The following is a 25,682-nucleotide window of genomic DNA, read 5'->3' as shown; positions in this document are numbered from 1 at the left end:
TTCCCTTGTTACTTTGTCATTGAACTATTTTGGCTTTAAACCAAGTGAAAAATAAATTTTTAAAAGGAGAATTATAGGGGCACCTGGGTGGCTCAGTTCATCTAACTCTTGATTTTGGCTCAGGTCATGATCTCATGGTTCTCTGACAACACAGAGCCTGCTTGGGATTCTCTCTCTCTCTGCTCCTCCCCCACTCTCTCTCTCTTTGTCTCTCTCTCCCTCAAAACATATAAGTTACCCCCCCAAAACAGAATTAGAATGATAAGGTTTTCTCTAATTAAATATATATATATAAATTCAGTTCTGTAGTTGAAAAGCTATAATAATTTTCATTTTTGATTGACTTAATATTTTTGTCATTAACATAGGAAACAGTAGGGGCACCTGGGTGGCTCAGTTGGTTGGGCATCCGACTTCAGCTCAGGTCATGATCTTGTGGTTTGTGAGTTCGAGCCCCACGTCAGGCTCAGAGCCTGGAGCCTGCTTGGGATTCTGTGTCTCCTTCTCTCTCTGCCCCTCCCCCACTTGTGGTCTGTCTCTCTCTATCAAAAGTAAATAAATGTAAAAAAAAAAATTTTTTTAAATATATAGGAAACAGTAGTCCATCTAGACAAAAGTGAAGAACATTTTATTTTCATGGTGAAACGTCAACACAATATTAAGAGGTTCTTAGATTATAGGCATGCCAAAATTTCGACCTTTCATTAAATAACTTACAAACTGATTTTGTAACAAATTTTTAAATTGATTTTGAAGTCCGTGATTAAATTATGGTTTTCTAGAACAAGTGTAAAGAATTGTTACCCTATTCCCTTCTCTTTCTGACTTCCTTTCCCATCTTAAAAGAATTGAAGCTAAGAAAATGCATTTTTATACAAAGTTAATAGAAGCTTGTTAACAAAAGTCCAGGAGTTCGGAAAAGTACAACAGAAAATTTTGCCCCATCCCCATCCCCACCACCTTCAAATCACTCTAGTTACTCTTCTACGAATACCACTTTGTATATCTCCTAATAGAGAGATCAATAGGTAATAGAGTAAAAAGTATGGTCATACTGGGGCACCTGGGTGGCTCAGTTGTTTAAGCATCCAACTTTGGCTCAGGTCATGATCTCACGTTCCTGAGTTCAAGCCCCACATCGGGCTCCGTGCTGACAGCCCAGAGCCTGGAGCCTGCTTCAAATTCTGTGCCTCCCTCTCTCTCTGCCCCTGCCCCACTCATGCTCTGTCTCTCTCTTTCAAAAATAATTAAACATTAAAAAAAAACCCTCAAGGAGGAAAGTAATCATCTGAAGAAAGAAAAATATGATCATGCTATATATACTATTTAAAATGAAATGAATTCTAGAATTTAAAGAAAGAAAAATAAATTGAAGTAAAACTGAAATAAGTTTCCCCAAGAGATACTCAATATTTTAAAATTTATTAAATTTTAGGGGCACCTGGGTGGCTCAGTCGGTTTGGTGTCTGACTCTTGATTTCAGCTCACCTCATGATCTCATGGTTTATGGAGTTGGGCCCCATGGGGATCTCTGTGATGACAGTGCAGAGCGTGTTCTTTCTATCCCTTTCTCTCTGCCCCTCCCCTGCTCATGCATGCGTGCACACGTGATCTCTCTATCAAGATAAATAAACTAATTTTTAAAAATGAAGAATAATTTATTACACTTTAATATTTAAAGGATTTATAAAAAGTTACATTTCCTGATGCATAGGGGCACTTGTACCCCAATGTTTATAGCAGCACTCTCAACAATAGCCAAATTGTGGAAAGAGCCTAAATGTCCATCAACTGATGAATGGATAAAGAAATTGTGGTTTATATACACAATGGAATACTACGTGGCAATGAGAAAGAATGAAATATGGTCTTTTGTAGCAACATGGATGGAACTGGAGAGTGTGATGCTAAGTGAAATAAACCATACAGAGAAAGACAGATACCATATGGTTTCACTCTTATGTGGATCTTGAGAAACTTAACAGAAACCCATGGGGGAGGGGAAGAAAAAAAAAAAAAAGAGGTTAGAGTGGGAGAGAGCCAAAGCATAAGAGACTCTTAAAAACTGAGAACAAACTGAGGGTTGATGGGGGTGGGAGGGAGGGGAGGGTGGGTGATGGGTATTGAGGAGGGCACCTTTTGGGATGAGCACTGGGTGTTGTATGGAAACCACTTTGACAATAAATTTCATATATTGAAAAAAAAGTTACATTTCTACTTTAAATAGTATCTATTTTCATTTCGGTTGGAAACCATAATTCCCATAATTCTGGATTTAAATTGATTCACTATTTACTGAAGTTTTTTTTTTTAATGTTTATTTATTTATTTATTTTTGAGAGAGAGAGAGAGAGAGAGAGAGAGAGAGAGACAAAGAGACAAAGAGCATGAGTGGGGGAGGGACAGAAAGAGAGACACACAGAATACAAAGCAGGCTTGAACCCATGAACTGTGAGATCATGACCTGAGCTGAAGTCCGATGCTTAACTGACTGAGCCACCCAGGCGCCCCTTTACTGCCGTGTATTTTTACCATGTTTTCTCCATATCTGAGTTTTTATTATGTTTCATCTCATGTCTGCCTGGTATTCATTCTACTCAGGAATGGTTTGGTCTTTAAGTTGTTAACAAACTTGCCAACTAGATGGATATGTCTGTTGCCTTTCGTTTGAGAACACTATTGGATCACTCTCTTGAAACTTTGTAGATATTGTTCACTGTCTTCAGGAATTGAATGTTGCTTTGGAGACACCTGTAGCCAATACCATTTTTACCTCTTGTACACGATTTGCCTTTCTTGTCACGTGCTCATATTTATTTTCCGGATTGTCAAAGTACAGCAACTTTGACAAGATGTGTCAGAGGATTCTGTCTGCATTTTTAAAAGAATGTGCCCTTTTGATTTGTACTACTACTATTCCTTATGTGACTTTCGTCTTTATAATGGGTAAATTTTCTCTTATGTTTTCTCTGTTGTGTCAGCTCATTTTTTTTCTCCAACCACTATCATACAGTTTTTTCTTTGAATCCTATATCTACCCTTTGAGATGGATCTTTTCAGGAGTTATCAGAATGTTCCCAATTTCTTTGAGACCTAACAAGGTAAATGCTCTTGTGATATGAGCATAGCTGCTGCAGTAGTTGGTAGGTTTGAGATGGTAAAACTTCCCTGTTTTACCGGAGATGAAGAGTTTTTCTCTTCTATTTTTTCTTTTTCATTGTTCACAGTGGGTTTTAGGAAAGGGGAATGGAATTTTAACAATGCCGTTGCTCATCCATCTTTGGCCTAAAAGCTTACAACAGAAGTTTAAATTCAAAATTTTATGCCACTTCATTGCTATGAAGCCCTTCCATCGTTGGAGGGCTTCCTTTTCCCAGAAATAAGCAAATTCTTAGAACAATCTAGATTGCAGGAACTAAGACACAGGATTATTTTTCCAGTTCTTCTAAACACCTTCACTCCAGACAAGTGGAGGGTAGAGTCGCTTGCTCCCTAATACCGAAAGTATGACTGCAGGATAAGACTCCATAGCTATTGTTAGAAAGGTGGGTGTTTTGTTTTGTTTTGGGGTTTTTTTGCCCAGAAAGAATTGAAACATGGAGTGTTAGAGTCAGTAGCTTGACTGTATTTGAAAGACTGGGCTGGTTTGGGCCACTTTGCCCCTTGGATAACTTTTTACTGTACAGAGGGTCGAGATAGGAGTATATCACTTCGGACGTTCTCTTCCTGTTTGAAGGGAAAACAGTAGCCAAACACCTTGCCAGAGCTTTTACCAGCCATAGAATAAAGTCTAGCTGGAAATACTGACCAGCTTACAAGGAAAGCTCTCCTTTTATTTTTCCAATTGGTCAGGGTCTTCCTCAAGAATTGAATTCTTTATATTTCTCCATTCTGTGTTTCTTCTTCTTTTTCATGCAGTATCACGAAACGAAGTTGCCACACATCTTCTCTCTGCCGTCAGTCAGAAATAGTTTCTTGACCAAATGTACCACCGGTATGAATCCCACCCCTCCATTTTTGGCAAGCATCTATATTTGTACTGAACTTATATAAGACAGATTTTGTTTGACAATCAAAGCCCAAGAGGCATATTCATCAGGTGATTTATCAGTAAAAGACATGCTACTAATCATTATGTCTTAGTAGCAGTGCCAATGGCTTACAGTTTTACTCTCATTCACCATATTTCCTTCCGTCTCCTACACTATCAACAACAGTACATAACTCTTAATTTATCCCCGCATGCAGTCAGCTCTGAGATAAAAAAAATAAAAAGAAATAGTAGTCCCCTAGATAAATAAGCACTTTAGATTTAAAGACAGAAGCAAAGTATGACTTATTTAAAGTGCAAGAAGATGAGAAAGTTTGGAAAATAGTTATTCCAGAAGACATTGAAATAAAAATCCACAAAACTTTTGATGTGTCAAATCTCTCTCTAGCAATAAATACTATAGAAACTTGCACAAGTAAGAATATATAAATAAAGGTATTAATTGCAATTTATTTTGGTGGCAAGTGGAAATAACAAATACCTATCCATTTGGGAATGATTATAAACTACGATATATTCTAAAGAAAGGGCATAGCTATTAAATAGTATGAAGTAGATCTCCATGTAGGAAAGTGACAAATATCCATGAGGCAGTGTTGATTTTTTTTTAAAGCAAGTTGCAAACAGTAAGTAGAAACATAATCTCATTTTTTATAATTCATGCTTCATACTCAGGAAGGTGTCTATGGTTTTAAATTATTCAAGAAGGATGAAGATGTTTTATAAATGTAAAAGATTCTTAAAATTCATTGTGGGTTTAATGGTTTGAGCATTTCTTCAACTGTCAATGTACATGCACAGATTCTGAAGGTTACTCTAATGGTGGTTATCCTAGGGAAGTGGGAGATTGGGGAAGAGAGATAGGAGACGTGATTTTTACTTTTAAAACTCTAGTCATCAAATGCACGTAATTAATAAGGAATACTATGTAAAAAGCAATCATCTCCGAGCAGAGCTACGCTACTTCCTCCATTGATGACCCATTCATCAATCTCTTCCAACATCACATCTAACTTACAAAAACATGTAAGACAAATACATAGTATGATGTAAGATAGATGTTAGTAAAATGCAGTTCAGCTTCCCAAATTAGACGTATGAATTTGGCGAATTTTAGAAGAAACATTGTATTTGAATTCTTTGTAGTTACCTTCCACATGGTCGATAGAGATAAGTCGGACATGTGAGATAACTATATTAATGGTAGAAATGACTTAGCTTTTGTTTGGTCCCAGAAGAGGTGATGTTATCCATATCAGTTAGAGTCTATCAACATGGTTTAATGACGCTGCATTAAACCATTTCCATAAAGAGCAGCTGTTTCTTCCAATCTGTCTCTCCCTTGTTGTCCCTAAATACGTGTTCATACACTCATTGGTCTTTGTGTTTTGATATCATATAAGGTGGACAAAGGTGTTGCATAAATATGAAAGATTATTTTCAAAGGTGCTTTTTAAGGCTTACTATTTTAAACATGATTTAAACTGTAGATGCTTAGAGTTTTCAGTGGCTTAATGCAATAAAACCCACCTGTTATTTTTGGCTGCTTTATTTAGACCATCTGCTTCACAAAGAATGAAAAGCTCAACTGTGGATCGAGAATTGTCTACTCCTCATGTGTCAATAATTTATTTATTCTCTCTATCCAAGCCTTCAGGTCATTGCAATAGTGTTTATTCATTTTCTAACACAATGGAAGCCAATATTTGGTGTTTGGCTCTATTAAAAATCATCACAGGAAATTGTATTTTTTGTTAATTCATAGTTTCATATTTTCCCCTATGTTAAAATCGCTTGCTGGTGTCCTTTATTTTAAAGACCCTGAGTCTCTCTTCCTTCTGTGGCAGGTAGAATATCTGCTGAAGAGATATTTTTGGTGATGGTGAATGAATAATATATCATTCACAGTTCAGGTAGCTATGTGAGCATAGTCTTCCTCCTAAATCATGAAGTCATGTCAACTACAGACAAGAATTATAAAAGTCAGGCATTTGGTCACCAACTGCTTCCATTTGAATGGAATGGTTTTGTAGTCCTCATCCTCAGTTTATTGCAACATAGACCACTGGAGGTTACTTTGACTTTTCTCCTTCATTTGATTATTATGCCTTTATTCTCTCTAAAGTTCACCGCCACATCTTTGACCATCTCTAATAATAATAATAATAATAATAATAATAATAATAGAAATAGCAGCAACAATAACAGCTTGTATTTATTGAGAGTTTGTGAGTTTTTTTTAAGTTTATGTATTTATTTTGAGAGAGAGCGAGAGAGCAGGGTAGGGACAGAGAGAGAGGAAGAGAAAGAATACAAACAGGCTTTGCGCTGTCAGCACAGAGCTCAAGGCAAGGCTCAGTCTCACAAACCATGAGATCATGACCTGAGCCAAAATCAAGAGTTTGGACACTTATCTGACTGGGCCACCCAGATACCTCCAGTGGTTACTAGGTTCTAAATGCTATACTAAGCACACTTCAAATCTACTACTCATCTTTATTCAGCTCCTCTTTTTTCTCATTTTAGGCTTTCTCCAAAACTTACTCAAGGTTTTTTTTCCTTCTGCTTACTCAGTTATTTCCTCAATGAGAACACTTCCCATATGGTTCAAAATACCACCTCTTTGTGGGCGGTGTCTAACTGCATCTCCAGCCTGTCTTAGTTCATTCTGGCAGCGATAATAAAATAGCATAAACTAGATGGCTTATAAATAACAAATTTATTTCTCATAGTTCTGGAGCTGGAAAGTCCAAGATCATGGTGCAGGAGAGGACCTGCCTTCTCCTTGATGGCCATCTAACCTCACATGGCAAAATGGGTGAGGGAGGTCTCATTTGGACTTTTTATGAGGTCACTAACTCCATTTGTGAGGATTCGGCTCTCATGAGCTTATCCTCTATCAAAGGCCTCAACTCAAAAGTACCATCACATTAGGGATTAGAATTTCAACATTTGAGTTTGGGGAGAATACAAACATTCAGACCCTATTATAGCCACAAAACTTAAATCTACCTTCCAGTTTCCAGCTGCCTCTAGGATATTTTAGGGTTAATTAAGTGGAACAAGGAGCAAATATCTCTTGAATGCCTACTAATTGCCTGGTACTTAGTCAATGTTTTACATGTTATTTTGTTTAAGCCTCCACATAAACAATTTTAATCTCATTTTAGATTTGGGGAAAGTTAGGAACAAGTAGTTTAATAATTTTCCTGAGATGACACTGTTGATAAGAAGCAAAATGGAATAAAAACTCAAGTGCAATTCTAAAACCTATAACTTTATAGTAATTTATGTGGTAAGTTTAGGCTGTAATACTTTCTCCATATCATTGACTGGCATTTGAGATTATCACCCACGTATCACCAAAGTTTCCTTTCAGTGTTTCTCTGTTTATCTCCTACTCACCTCCCTGCCATGACTCTCACTCAAGTCCTCAGTACCTCAACTTGAGATCACTCTGGTTATCTCCCTCCCCACTTTTCATTTCCAACTCATGCTGCACATAACTACCCAATTTATTTTCCTGTGGCCCTGCTCTCCTACTGTCATTTCTTGGCAAAAGAATCTATCACCTCACCCATGATCTATCTGTCAAGGTCAAATGATAGATTCCGAGTTTTCCTTCAACTTCCTCTAAACTGCATTCCAAGATGATCCTTATTTATTAATTCATTTCACTCACAACAGTCAGTTCACTGGGCTCTTCACTAGCGTTGCTCTTTGTCATTCCTTTTCTACTTCCAGAAGTCTTTCCTCCTCTTCTTAGCCAATGTGATCTTACCCTGGGTCAAAGTTCCCAACAAAGTTCTTTTTTTTCCAGGGAAGCCATCTTGTCTGCCTACAGCCCACTAACGTCTTTTCTTCTCACAGTTCCTGCAGTTTTTCAGTGTGCTTCCCACCTTTATCTAGTGCCTCTTATTTGAGCCTCCAATATTAGACAGTAAACTGATGAGGATGGGGGCCCTCTGTTCTACATTTTGGAACTTGGCATATGAAGTTGGCACATTGTATGTGTGTAATTCCTTCTTTTAGGTTAGTTGACTGCCATAAACTGTGTAGTTTGAAGTGACAATCATTCTGTCACATAAAGCTTGTACCTTCCTGATAACCGTTATCACAGTCTGTTTTTCCTACAGATGTTTGGAATTTCCCACCTTTGATGTTATATATGTCTAATAGGAAACAACAAACAATATTTGTTCAGCTCTTACATATGTTTCCTATCTGATACCATCTCTCATGCAAAAAAGATAATGATACTTACATGCTGCCATCCTTTAGAACCTATCTATGGTAACTTTTACAATGCAATGTCTATCATTTAAAGGGAGATAATAAGATGATATAAACCATACTATGTCACCAGGTTTCTTATCAATAGTCATGATTCTCTCTTCTTTCCAAAGGCATGCTTACGAAGTATTAGATGAAAAATTTGAAAAGTCCCGTCTGTCCTTGGAATGTAATCTCTTATGAAGCAGCCTGGAAAAATGCTGAAGAGCAAAAGAGTACATTTTATTCTGAGTTCTTTTGAGGCTGAAGCTGACATTTGAACTATCTCCAAGATTGTGATCTCTGCAGAGATATTTACTGCACCTTGATGAAGATGAATGGTGTGATAATAAATAAGGTAAGTGGCTGGGAATTCAAAGCTCAGATATCCTGGTGACTCTTGAGATACAAGCCAGGTACCTCAACTTTCTGTAATATGAGAACAAAGGACAGTACCTCTGATGAGAGTTAGCTTCTTAGCAAGGGAATACATTGTGTTCAGAAAGCACTGGTTTACCTTTTCAGTATTTTAAAATATATTGGCATCATTAGTGCAGGGCCATTTAAAGGTCTATAGAATTCCAATAGAAAAACCAATGATCAGTATAGTGTAACACTAAGGACACACACACACACACACACACACACACACACACAATGGTCAGCTAATTCCTAGTGATTTACTATGTGATTTCCAATGGGGCATCTACTGAAGGAGTGATTAAGTAGAATTCAAAACTGTCAACAACTCCTCTGCTTTGTTTGTACATTAAAAATAAATCTATATTTTTGGTATGGATATAATCTAAATTGCATGATTATGTGGAAATGATAATACAAATTATATCCCTGAATAGAAAATGTTACCAATTTTGGTATTTTATCTTGTTTAATCCACTGACCAATTCTGTGATGGTAGTATTTGTATCCTAACTTCACAGATGAGTATATTAAACCTTAGATTAAATAACTCGCCAAAGGTCAAAGTTAGTAAGAAGTAGAGGTAGGATTCAAGTAAGTCTGAAAGTGAATTCACTTTCCTCACTCTCTTATTCAGGATTTTGAGAAATCCGGGAGTAAATAAATACATTTCACATTGTTTAGAACAAGCTCCGCCATAGTTATTTGACCAGTAAACATGTTTTCAATGGGAAACTTTCTAAAACCCAAGACACTAATGTTCTACAGCATATACTTTGGGGAATCCTGCACTAGGAAGATGAGGAGTTTGGCAGGGAGATCAGATCTCACACAAGTGAAAAGAGCTGCCCAGGTAGCTGGTTATAATCCAATGTATGGCCAGAGTGCATGCATTGGTGCTATGGATTCAAAAGAGGGGCAAATCCCTCTTGGCTTCGAAAATCAGAGATGCACATGGCCATCTGTCTCAAAACCCTGAAGGAATGATCAACAAAGCTGACAAATCAGTTGTTGGTCTCACTCAGGATTCTGATCAAATCAAGCAAGAGAAATCATGGAGGACCCCTTGCTTCTCCAAGGTTGTTCTAGATCTAAAGAAGATTCTCCCATTAATTCTCTCAACACTAAGTATTTGCAAAAGTAGGCAATGGCCCTGTACCTCCACTAGCTTGAAACCACTGCTCTGAATAATCTCTCCTGAATAAACCACACCACCCAGTTGGAATCTGCTTATTTCTACTGAAGCCTGTGAATCTGAAGAGGCCAAGAGGTTTCCATGAAGACAATTTGATGCAGTCATTTAGATGAAACAGTTGTTTTTGTTTGGCCTTAAAAATTAGCTCTTGGACTTTAAGCTTTTTAGGATGAAAAATGAGAGTTTCTCCTCCCCTTTTTGACCCCATCCTTATTCTTACCTATGTGTATGTGGAGTAAGAAGTGGGAAGAAGGTTGGAGATTAGATAAAGTTTGATTTCAAATATTATTGCTGCTTTAAAATAATTACTTTGTATTTTGATGCAGCTACATGACAAATATCCTTCAAGTCAAAATTCTCTTGAGGAAAAAGGTGAGCCAAAAAAATACGACCTCTTTTGAGACGATGACTATGTCTTATTTATTTTGTGTTCCAAGGATCTAGTACAGTATTTCACATTAAATAAGAGCAATGAGGAAAATCGCCACCACACTCAGTCCAATCAAACCCTAGCTATGAAACCTAACCATGGCTAAAGACTATGAAAAGGGGAAAGAGAAGCTTCCAGTCCCCGCTGTATCCCTCTGACTGTACTGTCCCCTTCGTGCACTCCTCACTCTTTGTGCTGTCAACAATCTCCTGGCCTCTGGGGGCGCCATTTCTTCCAGTGCATCTTTTTTTGTAGCAAAATTGAAAAGAGGTTGGATAGTTAAAGAAGACTTTTACTTAAAGTCTTATTGATAAGAATGTGGGAAGAAACCCAAAGATAAATATATAACTAGATAGAAAATATTCATTTTTATCTTGGGAACACCTGCAGAGATTCCTTTTGCCTATGTTCTTAACCTGCATTCATCTTCCCTTACCATGACAAGTTAAAAACCTCAATTCTAGATTCCTTATGACCCAAAAAAAAAAAAGAAATTAAAGGTTTTCTTCTCAACAAGAGCTGCTTTAACACATTTTTTTACAGCAGTGGGTAATACCATTTCATTGCTCAAAGACCCTAAAGAGTATGCTGTAAATATGCTCAATACAGGGAGTTGGCTGAGTCATAAATACCCTTCGGTTAGACCACAAAAACTTAGCTGAAGACAATGCGTTTGACCTGGAGTTCGGTTTCTCAGGAATGTTGGCTCCTGGCCTGCCTGTAGCAAATGTGTCCACCTGAGCATTTCTACCTCACTGCAATATTCTGTCACCACTCCTCAAAGTAGCTCACTACTGTGGGGTTAGCAGATTCTGAATTTGAGGATGTTTCAACAACATGTATGATTCTCTAGGGGTTGTTTGTAAAGCTGATTTAGCAGGAGGTGTCAATCAACAATTTATGGGAAGATTTTTCTGTCTCCTATACCTGATCATTCAAAAGAAATACTTTGCTTTGGGGTTATAGTTCCCATAAATCTAGTGTACAAGAATATTGTACTTTTACAAGGGGCCATGTAGTAAATAATAGCTAGGAATATTTCAATTAACTCTTCTATACTATTCATTCTTTCTCATGTTAAAAAGAATGTTTTTAAATAATTCTAGCCCTTCAATCTATGACTTCAATTTTTTATAAAAAATAACTTTGTAAAAATGTATACATACAATGAGGATTTTTTTCTGTAATATATTTTACATATATACAATTATATAAAGAGTTAAAATATACCATAACTTCCTTTTTGGAATACTGATTAGGTGTGCTATATTTAATTACAAATAGATCTTTAATGCTCAAAAATATCTTTTTGTAAGCTTTGAGAAGGATTTGAGGGAACAAAGGGATTCAGCTTCTTGGGTGAAGAAGTGAGACTCTTTCATGGAGGAGGCTCATTGACAGAAGGTAGAAAATTGTTCAGTAATTCTGCCAAGGTCAGTGTCAGCTTCAGTTACTGGCTACATATTTTACAGTAAACACTGCTGAAATCACAGTTGCTCGTGATGGTTAAATTATCCCCTCTCCTGGTTCACTTGGTAGAGATAACATGAGAGAAGGTTATGTGTGTCCTCTGGTTCATTTTCATTTGCTCTCTCTCATGCACTTTATTTATTTCCTCTTCGGGTTTTATTGGAAAACTGAGTCTGTTGAAAGTGTATTTGTGAGCTACAATGAAGTCCCAAACTCCATCTAGCTCCCGCCTCATTCAGGTTTCTCTCACTCACCCAACTTTTGGGTAGGGATGTTCCTTCCTGGGATATACCTCTGGGCCAATTCTCTCACCATTTGTTTTATATTTTTTCATTTAGCCTGCATGTAACACAAACAGCTTTTTGGTGGGTGCAGATGTTCTCAGGCTTTCATAGGTCCGCTATCTGATCCTGAGCAGTCCTAGAGGACTCGATGAGCCTTGCCAGGCCATTTCTCTTTCCAGGATCCAGTTCCCTGAGGCTTGAGAGGCGAGGAAGTCTTCCCTGTTTATATAAGCATCCCACACTGAAGAGTTATAAATCAAGTGTTTCTTTACAGGTTACTTTTGATTCCCTGGTGAAAGTCAAGGGTCACAGTGCTCCTGGTGGGTCAGGGAAGAGGGGGGCTGATTGCTGAACGTCAGGTTGATTCATGTGATGGGACAAGTAATTGCTAGAGAAAGGGAGTGGCTATTGGCTATGCCTCTCTCCTCCTTGGTAATTCCTAAGAAATATGTGTGTCCCAAGCTACTTAGTATCTGGCCAGGTCGTATTTCAGTGATGGCTAATCACCAACCTATTTTGAAGACTTCTGTATTCTTTAATCACTGGCTTAGCAGGCAGCTCTTTTATCACTGGTTTTCTCTGGTTTTCTAATCTCTCCTCTGAGTCAGGTATCTGGGCATATTTTTGCAGAGACTACAGGTCCCTGCAGTAACAGAGTCTGGCCCTTCACACTCATCTCCTTTCTTTTTTGCTCCTTTGTTTAGTTAAAAAATCTTCATTTCTCTCTATGGATTCTTGATCTCCAAGACATTGCTTTCAGTGGCGATCTAGGGTAATAATGAGGTCCCTCTACTACCATGTCAGTAGTCCTAGGACACTGTAGCTCACCACTAGGGATTCTGTTTGTAGGCTGATCCCTACCAGGTAAGATCATTGTGGTCTCTCTATATATGGTTAACACTCCACCCTGACCACTGATGCTTTTTTGTGTTAGCCTATGGAAGGGCATTTTCTCAGCTTGAAAATGTCACAACGGCCACTAGAGTGGTGGTTGATAAAAATGTGGCTCCAATAACTATGGGTACAAGTTCAAGTCAAATGCCTGATTAGAATATAGGAAGCTTGGCTTGTCTATGAACAGCTTAACATTCATTTTGCAGCTGCATTACTACTGCACTCTCTTAGTTTTCCATCACCCATTAAATATTACTTTGCCTATGTGGATCACAGAAGGATCAATATCTTATGAAAAGATTAACAAAGGGAAAAATACAAATTCTTTGTATATATAGATCACAGAAAGATTGACATTTTGTGTGGAGAATACCAAAGAAAACACATACAGCAGGGAGTTTTTCATCACATACGTATAGAAAAAGAGAAAGTGATCAATAAGGCTATGTAGTTACTGACCTGTGAACACTTGGCTAAAGAGAATGCTCCTCTGATAAATCCAGACAAAGAGCCAAATGCCACAAATAAGAGAACGAACAAAACAACCTATCTAGTTTTATCTGTGTATCTGAGGAGCTCAGAGGTGAGTGGGGACCATAGATGTCCTAGCAGCCTGCCCTCCCTGTGATGTCTGCCTACCTGTTCATGCTTTCAGTCAGTCCTCCTGGCAATAGAGAATCAGTCTGCAGCTCCAGGATCCCCAGCTATTTTACAAACAGCTGAGAAGTGCTGCCACCATCAGGAATAGTGAAAATTCAGCCGTGGGTTGGGGGGATGGGGGATTCCAAGTAGTGGCCATGACCTCGAGCTCATTATAGTGGGCAGTTCTTCTGGCCAACCTCACGAGTTCTCTTTCTCTCTCAGAGAGGGTTACAAAAGCTTTGTTCCCTGGTAACCAGAGTATTTCTCCTCCGCCACGTCTCCACTAAAACCTATTTTCATCATACAGCTCAGGATTGCCTTGAACTTGGTGAAGTACATGAGAAGTGTATAAAATGTTACCTGCTTACGTTCTATAATGGACTCAATATAAATGAAAAGATATTTTTACCTAGAAGGAACTTACAATCTATTCAGTTGTCATATGTTTATTTTAGCTATTGTCCCTTGGAGTTATTAGTGATTGACTCTTCTGTGTGTTTGCATTTTTGTCATAGTGGGAGGGGTTTGTTTCAGAAGCTTGATGAGTCTTGCCAGTGCTGCTGGGTGCTGCTGACTAGGAAGTGGGATTTGGAAATGCACAAAATGACTACGTTCTGAGGTGGCCCTGAGCAGAACAAAAAACTTGTAGCCCAAAATCAATCCTTGAAGGTTTTCTAAAGGCAGTAAGTTCTGAATAAGGTTTTAGAAAAAGATAATTTATGCTCTTGCTTTAAGGCACAGCCCACTACAATGTGCAGGAGACCAATTCAGACACTATTAGGCAAAAATTGAATAGAAATAGGTAAACAAGAGTTTTCAATCTTAGTCTTAAAGATGATTTTCAAATGTTTTTAAATTATTAGTTATATTAGAATAAAACAGAATGAGCTCTTGGTAGGAATGTATAAGCTGCAAATTAAAAGACAGGAAAGATCTGAAATTGGCAATGTCTTCCTTTTGATTAAATACCTGCTTTATGTTTTTGAAAGAGGAAGAATAATGTAATATTTGATTTAATGCAAATGATTTCTTTCTTTAAAATGTAACTAGCACTTGATATGGAATACACATTTGCAATGAGAGAGAAAATAGCATGATGTGGTGGTTCAGAACAAGTAAAAGTAGATTTCTATCAAACTGTATTATAATGTAATCTGACATATCCAAGCAAAGTCTTTTACACAGGAGAAAACGGGTGGGTGTTGGGACAGTATAAAATTCTTATCCTAGATAATAATACTGTGTAAGTTATAAAAAAGATGGGGCGCCTGGGTGGCGCAGTCAGTTAAGCGTCCGACTTCAGCCAGGTCACGATCTCGCGGTCCGTGAGTTCGAGCCCCGCGTCGGGCTCTGGGCTGATGGCTCAGAGCCTGGAGCCTGTTTCCGATTCTGTGTCTCCCTCTCTCTCTGCCCCTCGCCCGTTCATGCTCTGTCTCTCTCTGTCCCAAAAATAAATAAACGTTGAAAAAAAAAAATACCCAGTCTACCAGAAACACTAAATATGCAAGAGAACCATCATTGAATAACTGATAAAAGATGAAGTTTGTCTTTAAACCAAGAAGCTCTATATACCAAGGACGGACTCAAACTATAGCACAATTCTAATCTCAACTTTTAATTTTCCTAATCAGTGTGATCTAGAATTTGTTATGAAATGTTGCAGTAACCGTTCACTGCATTCAGAATAAAATCCAAAGTCCTTCAAAAAATTTTCCAATATATTCCTTATATAAACATTCAGCTTAATCTTCCATTAAAACCAGTAAGACCCCAAAGCTTCCATTAGACAGGCTGGCTTCACATCCTATGAACTGAACTCTATGTCCCACATCCAGGCCTTGGTTTGTTGGTTTGGTCGGCTCGGCCAGCTTCACCCCTGTCTTCCATGTCTTCCTCTTAAAAGTTTCCCCTTCATTTCTGGCCCAATTCAAACACCCACTGGTCTAAATAGCCTTTGCACGACTTCTCATTTAGAAGAAAGTTTGCTTTTTCTCGTATTCCCCTAAGTGGATTGTTAGCTACTCTGGCACCAAACTCATCCAGTCAAACTCTAAGTGCTGTGGATTTTAAGGCAGAGAATGAGTGTTGGCACACAGCAGGCATTCACTCAATATTTGTTGGCTGACTGGCTCAGTACTTTGCAAGTTATGCCTTCTTCCCCAAAACTGCCACCACTGACCCAGTCACATCCCGATCTTCTTTGAGCTAATCCCAAAACTAGAGTCCCCTAACAGGTTATTCTCCCTTTAGTCATGCCCTCCTCCATTCAGCTGTCATAAAGATCTCTCTAAAAGTGCCATGCTATTTATTTTTTTTTAATGTTTATTTATTTTTGACAGAGAGAGAGAGGGAGAGAGAGAGAGAGAAAGAGAGACAGAGCATGTGCAGAAGAGAGAGAGGGAGACACAGAATCCGAAACAGGCTCCAGGCTCTGAGCTGTCAGCACAGAGCCAGACATGGGGCTCCAACTCACAGACCACGAGATCATGACCTGAGCTGAAGTCGGCCGCTCAACCGACTGAGCCACCCAGGTGCCCCTAAAAGTGCCATGCTACTTTAAAAAGTACAACGCTCTCTCCCTCACTCAGAGGCTTTATATGACACACGAAGCCCCATGGTGGGTCCTCCTCCTCAGCAAATTGTCTAAAAAACTTCCTATCAGATACTTTTTGTCCCAGCAACACTGGAGAGTTGCATCACAAGGGCTGAATCCCCGAAGGCCTCTGAAATTTAAAATTTAAGTTTTTATGTAATAAAAAATCTCTCACGTGAATAACTGTAAACTTGAGGGAATGTATAGGAGCACGTAAGGTTTGACAATTGTGGTACATTTTCCCATTCATATTTTTCTACTCAGCAATGCCTCCACAATTGTTTCACAACAGACTTCCTGTTAAATTTACAGATAGTGGATTCGGGGACTTCTTTGTCACATTTTATTGCATTTAAGTCTTGTTTCAAAGTTTCAAATGTTCAAACATTATTTCAGAACCGACCTGTAGCCTTAGTCCTAGCAGTGCTGTTTAATGAGGATTTCAATTCTATCATTCTATTCTTTCAATTCTATTATTCTTTCAATAGAATAGAATTTCAAGAAATTCTATTTCTTTCAATGCGATTATTCTAGTATTATAGGAGATTATTTAAATTATAAAGTAGTGACTGCTAAGATTGGAGGGCAAAGGTCGCCGAAAGCCTTCACAGAAGTCTGAATGCAGGTAGACAACAGTGGTCACACACAGGAGAGGACACATGGCTGTTCACTAGCTGACGAGGCCCATGGCAGTAACAGAAACTGCTCCCTTCATATGCTGGCTTTTTCATATTATTTTCTTTGTATGCCACTCAAAGCTACCCCCCCCCCCAAAGTTTGCTCAAGCAATATTTTGAAGTTGTGTGGAATTCAGTGATAAGGGCACATCGCAAGCCACTGCCATTCTTTACAAGTTTGATCAAACCACCCTCTTTCCTGAACTGTGAGCACCCGCCTCTAAATCATTGATTTCATTTTCCTTTCCAGGAATCAAGTGTCAGTCCATGAACTTGCTCTTTGCTCTTTCTCTTTTCTCTTTCTTTAAAGAAGTTCATATAAACCTTTTCAATTATACACTATAATTCCTCATTCCGTCCCAGCCCATACAGCTTCTTTATATTCTCTATAGCTGTCACCTCTGAACCTCTCTTTATGTTTTATAAAATCTAAGATGCTCTCTCTCAAACTTAAGGGTACATACAAACCATCCAGGGACTTGGGGGAGGGAACTCGATGAAACCTACGGATCACCAATATTCTGATTCAGTAGGTTTAGGGTAGGGTTCAGAAATTTTCATTTTAACAAACGTGGCGGAGATTCTGATGCTGGCCTCTGTGGTCCACAGACCTCCATCTGAGATGTGCTGCCTGACAGTGTTCTTGAACCGAGTCCACATTATCTCCTCTCCTTCCTCCTTGATCTACGCTCCATAAAACTGCCTCCTCTGCCTGGTGCTATTCACTATTTACCTTTCATTGTTTTTCCCACTTACTCTCAATTCAGTCTGAAGTTGGAAATGTCTCTCAAAATATTTAATTTTGTTCGCCCCCTTCAGAATTTTCTCCATACTATCATCTGAAGGCCAACCGCTGGTATTCTGAAAGTGACTTGATTAATATTTGTATTATGCTTTGCATGCCATCCCATTCTATAAACAAGTTGCTCATACCACACTCTAATTTTTCAGCTTTCCGGAAATGAATCTGAGGCAACCTCACGATCAGAAAAGATGGTAACTTCCAATTTACATGTCACAAATTTCAAGTTTTCCCGTGTGTAAATTGCCTGGTTTTTTTCAGGGCCATTTCTCTTCATTAAATGCATTCAGAACTATTAGTATGCACATACAAATCAGTGCCCTTCAATCCCAATAATTTTGCAGGTTGGTTGTAAATATTTGTCCTCAGAGAGTACACTGTCCCTGCTTATGCTCCTGCAATTGAAAATCCTGTCTATTCAACATCTTTATTGTTATACTAAGAAAAGTGGTCAAGTCTTTAAGGTTTTTGCTGTTGTTGTTGTTTATTGGAGGGAATGGAGCAGAGAATAAACAGGATGTCAGATTATGTTCTGAATCAATATCCTTGATCGTACATCATTTAACACAGATCTCAATCTTGCCTTCCTTTTCTCTTATAGATGACACTGGAATTTCAGCATATTTGGGGGCAGTCGTCACGATTTCCATATTAATTCTTCATTCTATTGGTTCTTCTGTCCCAAGGTTTTTTTATTTTTACTGTTTATTTATTTTTGAGAGAGATAGAGAGAGAAGCAGAGAGAGAGGGAAACACAGAATCTGAATCAGGCTTCTGGCTCTGAGCTGTCAGCGGATAGCCCAATGCGGGTCTTGAACTCCCTAACCATGAGATCATGACTTGAGCCAAAAGCAGATGCTTAACGGTCTGAGCCACCCAGGCACCCCGTGTCCCAAGTTTTGTGACATATTCCCCAAATTTTTACTCCTTTTCATGACAGTGGTCATGCATAATTCCAAAGGAACAGAAAGCAGTCTTACACCCTTACCCTCTGAACTATAAACCCTGTTTCTGAATCCATTTTATTACTACCTAATAAAACTTCCTGACCCAGAGCATAGCTGAAGAGGGGAACTTTGAGAGACAGATACATTAGGAAATGTACAAGGCCCACATCACATGCATTGTTCAGTTTTTATATATATACGCTCTATGTGCCTAAGAACCATGTTGTTTAAATCAGTGACATTTAAGCCACCATTTGTGTTGCCTCCAGTAGTATCCACATCTGGAAAAGAATCCATCAAGTCTGAAAAAAATGTTTTACTGCTTTAGATAAAATACATATGTCTACACATTTGTATATTTCTCTACCATTATTGATCCATTTGACCTTCATACCAGCCTTGCTTGAATACCTGAATAAGTTTGCTACCAGAATTGTTTTTTTAATGTAAGACTCTAGGGTTAAGTATTATGTAGTAGGTTTCAAAATCAAAATATAAAATAAAAAAAGCTACAGAGCTTTTTATTAAAGTTGACAAATACTAAGTAATCTTAATCCAGATTCAAGGAAGCGTTGTTGTTATCAAAGTAATCAAGGTGGGAATCTAGAGGGTGACAGTTTACATAAGTATATGAATGGTTTGTGCATGTTCTGACTCTCATTTAAAAGTTGCCAGATATATCTAGCCCTCAGTTTGCTCTTCTGTAAAAGAAGAGAATTGAACTGATTGTCCGGCAGGTCTCAAATATGGCCATGACCAAATCACCTGAATGATTCTCAATCCCATTCCAATATTTTTGCTATGGGTTGAATCGTGTCCTTCACAAAAGGTATGTTAAAGTGACTGACAATGTGGCCTGATTTGAAAATAGGTTCATTGCTCATGTAATTAGGTAAGATGATGTCATACTGGCATATGGCGGGGCCCAATCCAATGTAACTGGTGTCCTTATCAAAAGAGCCACAGAGGCGCACACATACAGGAAAATAGGCCATGTGGTACCTGAGGCAGAGTGGAGTGATGCCCCTGCAAGCTAAGGACTACAAGAGATGGCTGGTGACCACCAGACGTAGGGAAAGTCATGGAAAGATTTTTTTTCAATATATGAAGTTTATTGTCAAATTGGTTTCCATACAACACCCAGTGCTCATCCCAAAAGGTGCCCTCCTCAATACCCATCACCCACCCTCCCCTCCCTCCCACCCATCAACCCTCAGTTTGTTCTCAGTTTTTAAGAGTCTCTTATGCTTTGGTTGTCTTCCACTCTAACCTCTTTTTTTTTTTCCTTCCCCTCCCCCATGGGTTTCTGTTAAGTTTCTCAGGATCCACATAAGAGTGAAACCATATGGTATCTGTCTTTCTCTGTATGGCTTATTTCACTTAGCATCACACTCTCCAGTTCCATCCATGTTGCTACAAAGGGCCATATTTCATTCTTTCTCATTGCCACGTTGTACTCCATTGTGTATATAAACCACAATTTCTTTATCATGGAAAGATTTCTTTATAAGATTCAGATCCAGCCTCCACAACTGTGAGACAGTAAATTTTCGCTCTTTTAAACTACTCTGTTTGTGGCACTTTGTTTTGGCAGCCCAAGGAAACTAGTATCATTACCAAAGATCTTTAAGAATAAACCAAGGGAATCTGTATTTTGAAAACCCCACCCTCCCTGGTGGTGATTCTCCTATGAGCAAGGTTTGGGGCACCGGATGGATGATCTCTGAGGTTCTGTTAACATCCCAGATTCTACAATGTGTGGATGCATATGTGTTGCAAACAGTAAAAAGAAAAGAACAAAAAGATATATATACATGTCAATGATGAAATAAGGTTGAGGACTACTAGCACTTCATAACAATACCAAAAGTTTCCCTCCTATTTATGATAATGAAGCCCTAAATGATGCTATTTTATTGCTGCTACCCCAAAAGTACAAGGCACTTGAAGGTCAATCCAATTTCATCTTGACAAACACATCTATTTGAACTTATTTGCTCTTGGAGATATGATGCTTATTCAGTTTTCAGTCAGTAAGTGTTGGGGTACTGTTTGTGATAGATTTGCCTCCTAATGGGTAATATATCTTCTGTGTGTGAACATCCAGTTCTTTTGCAATTGTCTGTGATGATTGATATTAAACTATCATTCCTTGGTCTGTGTCATCAAGTACAAACTTATCTTTCATATTGCCAACTCCAGACGCTTCTCTCTCCTGCCTGGGTCTGCCCTTGAGACACAAGAACGTGTGGCACACAGCACCGTGGGAGCATCAGGGATCCACATCATGCCTGGAGCTGACAAAGTGCCCTGAGTAATGGCGGCAACCTTCCAAAACACACCAGTGGGGCCTCCATCTATAGCCGTACCAGACAACAATGACCCCTAACTCCACAATACATCTTGTTCATCATTCCTGTAAGCTGTTCTTCTACATTTTTCTCTTTCTTTTGTGTCTTCACCGTGGACTACCAATGGAATCCTGTAGGAAATGCAATTCTCTGAGAAAAAAATTCAGAAGGAAGAAAAGAAAAGAAATACTCTTTAACATTTTTCTCTCCCGTAGTATATTACCAAACAGAATGGGATTGGAAATGCTGGTCAAAAGTAATGAGGCACCTGGGAAACAGAGAGAAAGCTTGTCCTTCACAGCCCTGTCCACTGAAGTGGTTTCAGTACACAGGGTAGGTACCACCTGACTTCTGTCTTCATTGTCATCGCGTGTGTGTGTGTGAGCATGTGTGTATTCATTTGTGATTGGCTTATTATCCCCAATTTGGCATGATCTCTTTATCCACTCCAATAGGAATGTCCACATGAGAGTTAATCATCATGGTTGTATAACTGTCCTTTCTCAATCTTTTGTCTCACAAATGAAGAAGATTGCTTACTTTTAGATGATTGCAGCAAATATATTATCTTCTATCTCTTCTATTGGAATTGACAAGATTAGCGTATTGGAGGCATCCATTACAATATTAAAATGATTGGTTTATGTGTATACGACCACCAGAATATTGTAAGGTCTCTAAGATTAGGACTCATGTCTAAACCTATATTGGTATCCCATTCCTTAGCTTTGTACCTGGCACATACTAGGTACTATATATATACACACACATATATATATATATGTGTGTGTGTGTGTGTACGTGTATGTACACGTATATATTTCCCTCCCCCCCCCCGAATTGTTTCCTGATAGGTGAGGCACTTCTGTCTTCTAGAGTGAAGGAGGAGCATACAGAATTCTGTATCATGGTGGTATTCACTCCAAAGTAGTTGGGAATCAAGTTTCAGATGAGAAGCAAGACACCAGTTCATAGAACTGGTAGATTATAAATATAGTATGAAAACTGTGGAGAGCCAAGGCTAAGAAGAATGGAGAAGGTCTAAACTGTTGTTGCGAGCATAGTTAGAGGTATAGAACCATTTGGGAAAAGTGTAAAGTGAAAGGGAAGTTTCAAGACTCTAGAGTCTGAGGATCAGTGAGCTGGAATTTGAGTCAATAGGCAAGATGAAGACATTACAGTCACTCTCAAAGACCAATATAGATCCAACACATGGGTTGAGCAATAGGAGGTGAGGAATCCATTCCTTTTTCTTCTCCCAAAGAAGGAAACTGAAAATCAAGAAAGAGATACGCCATTTTGGGCGACAAGATGTAAATGGTTTGGTTAAAAAGAACAAAGTAAAGCATAGAATGATTGAGTATATCGTGTGTTGTTGTTGTTGTTTTAAGCACACGTAAAGAATTTCCTTGAAAGAATTTTATCCAGACTTTCAATTCTAGTTTCAAATATTTAATAAAATGGTTAATTACCCAGTTTATTTTAAAAAGTCCAAAAGGTAAGCCTGATAAACTATGTTGAGGCAAAAGTATTCGGCAGATTGCATTTATACCTGAGCTTTAAGAGAACTTCACATACATAATTTAATTTAAACAATACTTTTGGAGCATGCTGATATTTTTGCTTTAAGACAAAGTAATGGACACAATTTAAAACAACTGTTACTGAAGCAATAGTATACCTGTTCACATCCATTAAATCTCTTCACACTGAAAGGGTCAATTATGCAACCAACAAAATGGTTCCATACCAATGTGAAAATCACCAATGTGGTGCCTTAAATTAAAAATTCAGTCCTTCTTGAGTAAGGAGCAGTTCCAAGATGTGGGAATTAGCCCTGAGGCATATCTTAAGACATTCAAAGACCAGGTGCATTCAGCATTCATTTGACTAAGTACTTGCAAATGTTATGTAGAATAATTACTTAAGCACAGAATATCTGCTTACAAAAGTGAAAAGCTATTGGAAGCAACATTAAGATGAATAATTATGATTTTTACTAGTGTTTTATGGGAGTATAATTTTGATACAGTAAAATGTCAAGTCCTAAGTGTTCAGCTCAATAAATTTTTTCATGTGTATACTTCTGTGGAATCACCACCTACTTAAAAATATAGAACATTTCCGCCAGCTCCAAAATAATTTCTATTTTAAAATGAAGCTGCACTGTGAACATTGGGAAGATGAGGGGGGATTACACATCCAAATTTTTAAAAAATAATCAGTAGGAAATCATAATTCACTTTATAAATATTTGATTCACACACAATTTTTTCAGGCGTGTTTCTGGTGTATATAATGATGGTCTCCCACATATCTCAAAGTCACTTACCTACTTTTTTTTTTACCATAATCCATTAAAATATTTTTAAAGACACTTGTCTGGTTATAAACAAATAAATAGTATTTGTTAAAGGTATGACTTCCCACTGTTTCCCAGCATGCCTATATTTCTTCATCAGCCTGCCTCACTCAGCGTTGATTCCTCTGAAGATATAGATAATTGTGGTTGAGAGTATACTAGTGACACCTAGTGCTTATCCACTAAAAATGTCTGTGCTTAAGAGAACATTTATTTTCTCATGGTTAGCTACTGTTAATCAAGTTCCTGTTTATGTGCGGAAAGTGACAGTGATAATATAAGTGCTATTTCGTGCTGTTAAAGACAAAATGGATAACCTTCCAACGTAACCTCTTAACATAATTAAAGCAAACAGATTTGACATTAACACTGTGCATTAAGAGCACGAGCAGAGAATGAGAGAATCACAGAATGAGAAGGCATATGCTTGAATTGCATTTTTATTATTCATAAGCAGATATGAATGCCAAAAAGTTGTGGCATATTGGCTTAGTCCACTCATTAGGAACTAGTAGGTGACATGGGAGACAGAGGTGAGGTCTCTTCACACAATGAAAAAAGACATAAATAAGGCTCCTTGTTATTAATACTTTGGTTCTAAGATTTTCCATAACTTAGGTCAGATCCTGAAACACAGTGAGCCCCTCAGGCAAATGTAGCAAGGCTTGTCACTTCAGTTAGATGGACAAGTCTTAGTCTCTCCTCTCTTGCTGTAGTACAGAAAGAAAATCTCAGCTCTCAGTCCCGTTACCTTCGTGGAATAATAGTGATAGTGCCAGGAAGCCTCTCCATGCCCAACCAAAGTATTTTCCATCTACCTATCATTCCTATTATACCACTGTTATAAGAACTTCTGTCCCTTGAACCACCAAAATCTTGGTATGGTATTACAAGCTAAACAATACTGGGGATGAGTCAGCAGTTGATCTCTGGTTGACAGTGGTGAAGCAAAAGTGACTCTGGGGGAGGAAAGAGTCGTGATGAAGGTGAAGACAGAGAATGCTAGATTAAATTTAAATTCAAAAACATACTGCACAATTTTGCCAAAGATAAGTCATGAAACCATGTAGCTACTTTCACTTTTGTTCAGCAAACATTTTTTTTTAATTTCTTTAATGCTAATTTATTTTTGAGAGAGACAGAGCACGAACGGGGGAGGGGCAGAGAGAGAGGGAGACACAGAATCCGAAGCAGGCTCCAGGCTCCAAGCTGTCAGCACAGAATCAGACGTGGGGTTCAAACTCACAGACTGTGAAATCATGACCTGAGCCGAAGATGGCCATTTAACCGACTGAGCCACCCATGTGCCCCTTTCTGCAAACATTGTTAAACATCAAGGATGTTGGGCACTCTGCTCAGTACTGAAACATTTTATATATATTTGATATATATTATATATATGTTAATGCATAAGATATATGTATATGCATATATATTTATATATCATATGCTAGGTTCTAGAATCTGGAGCTAAAGTAATAAACAGTATAAGTAAGAGGTCTTTCCTTATGCAGGTCATATACTACTACAATACACAGATAGTAACTATAATAACAACAATAACAAAGATAATTTTGGATATTCATAAGTACCAAGAAGGAAAAACAAGGTGAGATAATGTGCTAGAGTGATGTTAGAGGGATAAGGAAACAAACTTCTGCTAAGGTATCCAGGGACAACCTCTGTGAGGAGATGACACTTGAACTGAGAGCTGAATGAGAAAGCACATGAAGACATGGCAAAAAATGAGGTCCTGGTAAGCACAAGGTCCTAGAGGTAAGAATAATTTTGGTGTATTTAAGGAACAGAAAAAGGACCCATGTGGCAGGAGAGGAGAAGAAGACCAGGTCTGAGGGAAAGACTGGAATGAGATCTTACAGGTTGTTACGGCCTCAATGTTTGTGTCTCCCCCAAAATTCGTATGTTGAAAACTTAGCCCCAATTTGATGGTAGTTAGAGGTGTCTGGGGAGGTAATTAAGTTTAGACCAGATCTTGAGCATGGGCCCCCATGATGGGATTAGTGCCCATATCAGAAGAGGAAGAGCAAGAGATCTCTCTGTCTTCACCAGCATATACCAAGGAAAACCCATGTGAGGACACAGCAAGAAGTCAGCGGTATACAAGCCTGGAAGCAGGCTCTCACCAGACACTGAATCTTCCAGCACCTTGACCTTGGACTTCTCAGCATCTGACACTGTCAGAAATAGCTATCTGTTATTTAAGCCACCAGTCCATGATATTTTGTAAGACACAAATGATGGCATGAAATTTGGAATATAGTTGCATAGATG

General features: G+C 38.3%; 1 long non-coding RNA gene across 2 annotated transcripts in view; it reads left to right on the top strand.

Moving 5' to 3' along the window:
* The window catches only part of LOC147575559 (uncharacterized), a 265,631-nt gene extending 243,751 nt beyond the window's left edge, over nt 1–21,880 (top strand). The window contains exons 5-7 of one of the 2 annotated variants that reach the window (XR_015242511.1): nt 8,458–8,681; nt 20,880–21,095; nt 21,244–21,880. This is a non-coding gene — a long non-coding RNA (uncharacterized LOC147575559). The remainder of the gene's footprint in view (nt 1–8,457; nt 8,682–20,879; nt 21,096–21,243) is intronic. The other variant, XR_015242510.1, reaches the window with a different exon arrangement.
* The last annotated feature ends 3,802 nt before the right edge of the window (nt 21,881–25,682 follow it).

The sequence above is a fragment of the Puma concolor genome, chromosome D3 (genome assembly GCF_028749965.1).
Source record: "Puma concolor isolate L17-30 chromosome D3, mPumCon1.1.hap2, whole genome shotgun sequence".
NCBI lineage: Eukaryota > Metazoa > Chordata > Mammalia > Carnivora > Felidae > Puma > Puma concolor.
This window is presented reverse-complemented; position numbering and strand designations above follow the sequence as displayed.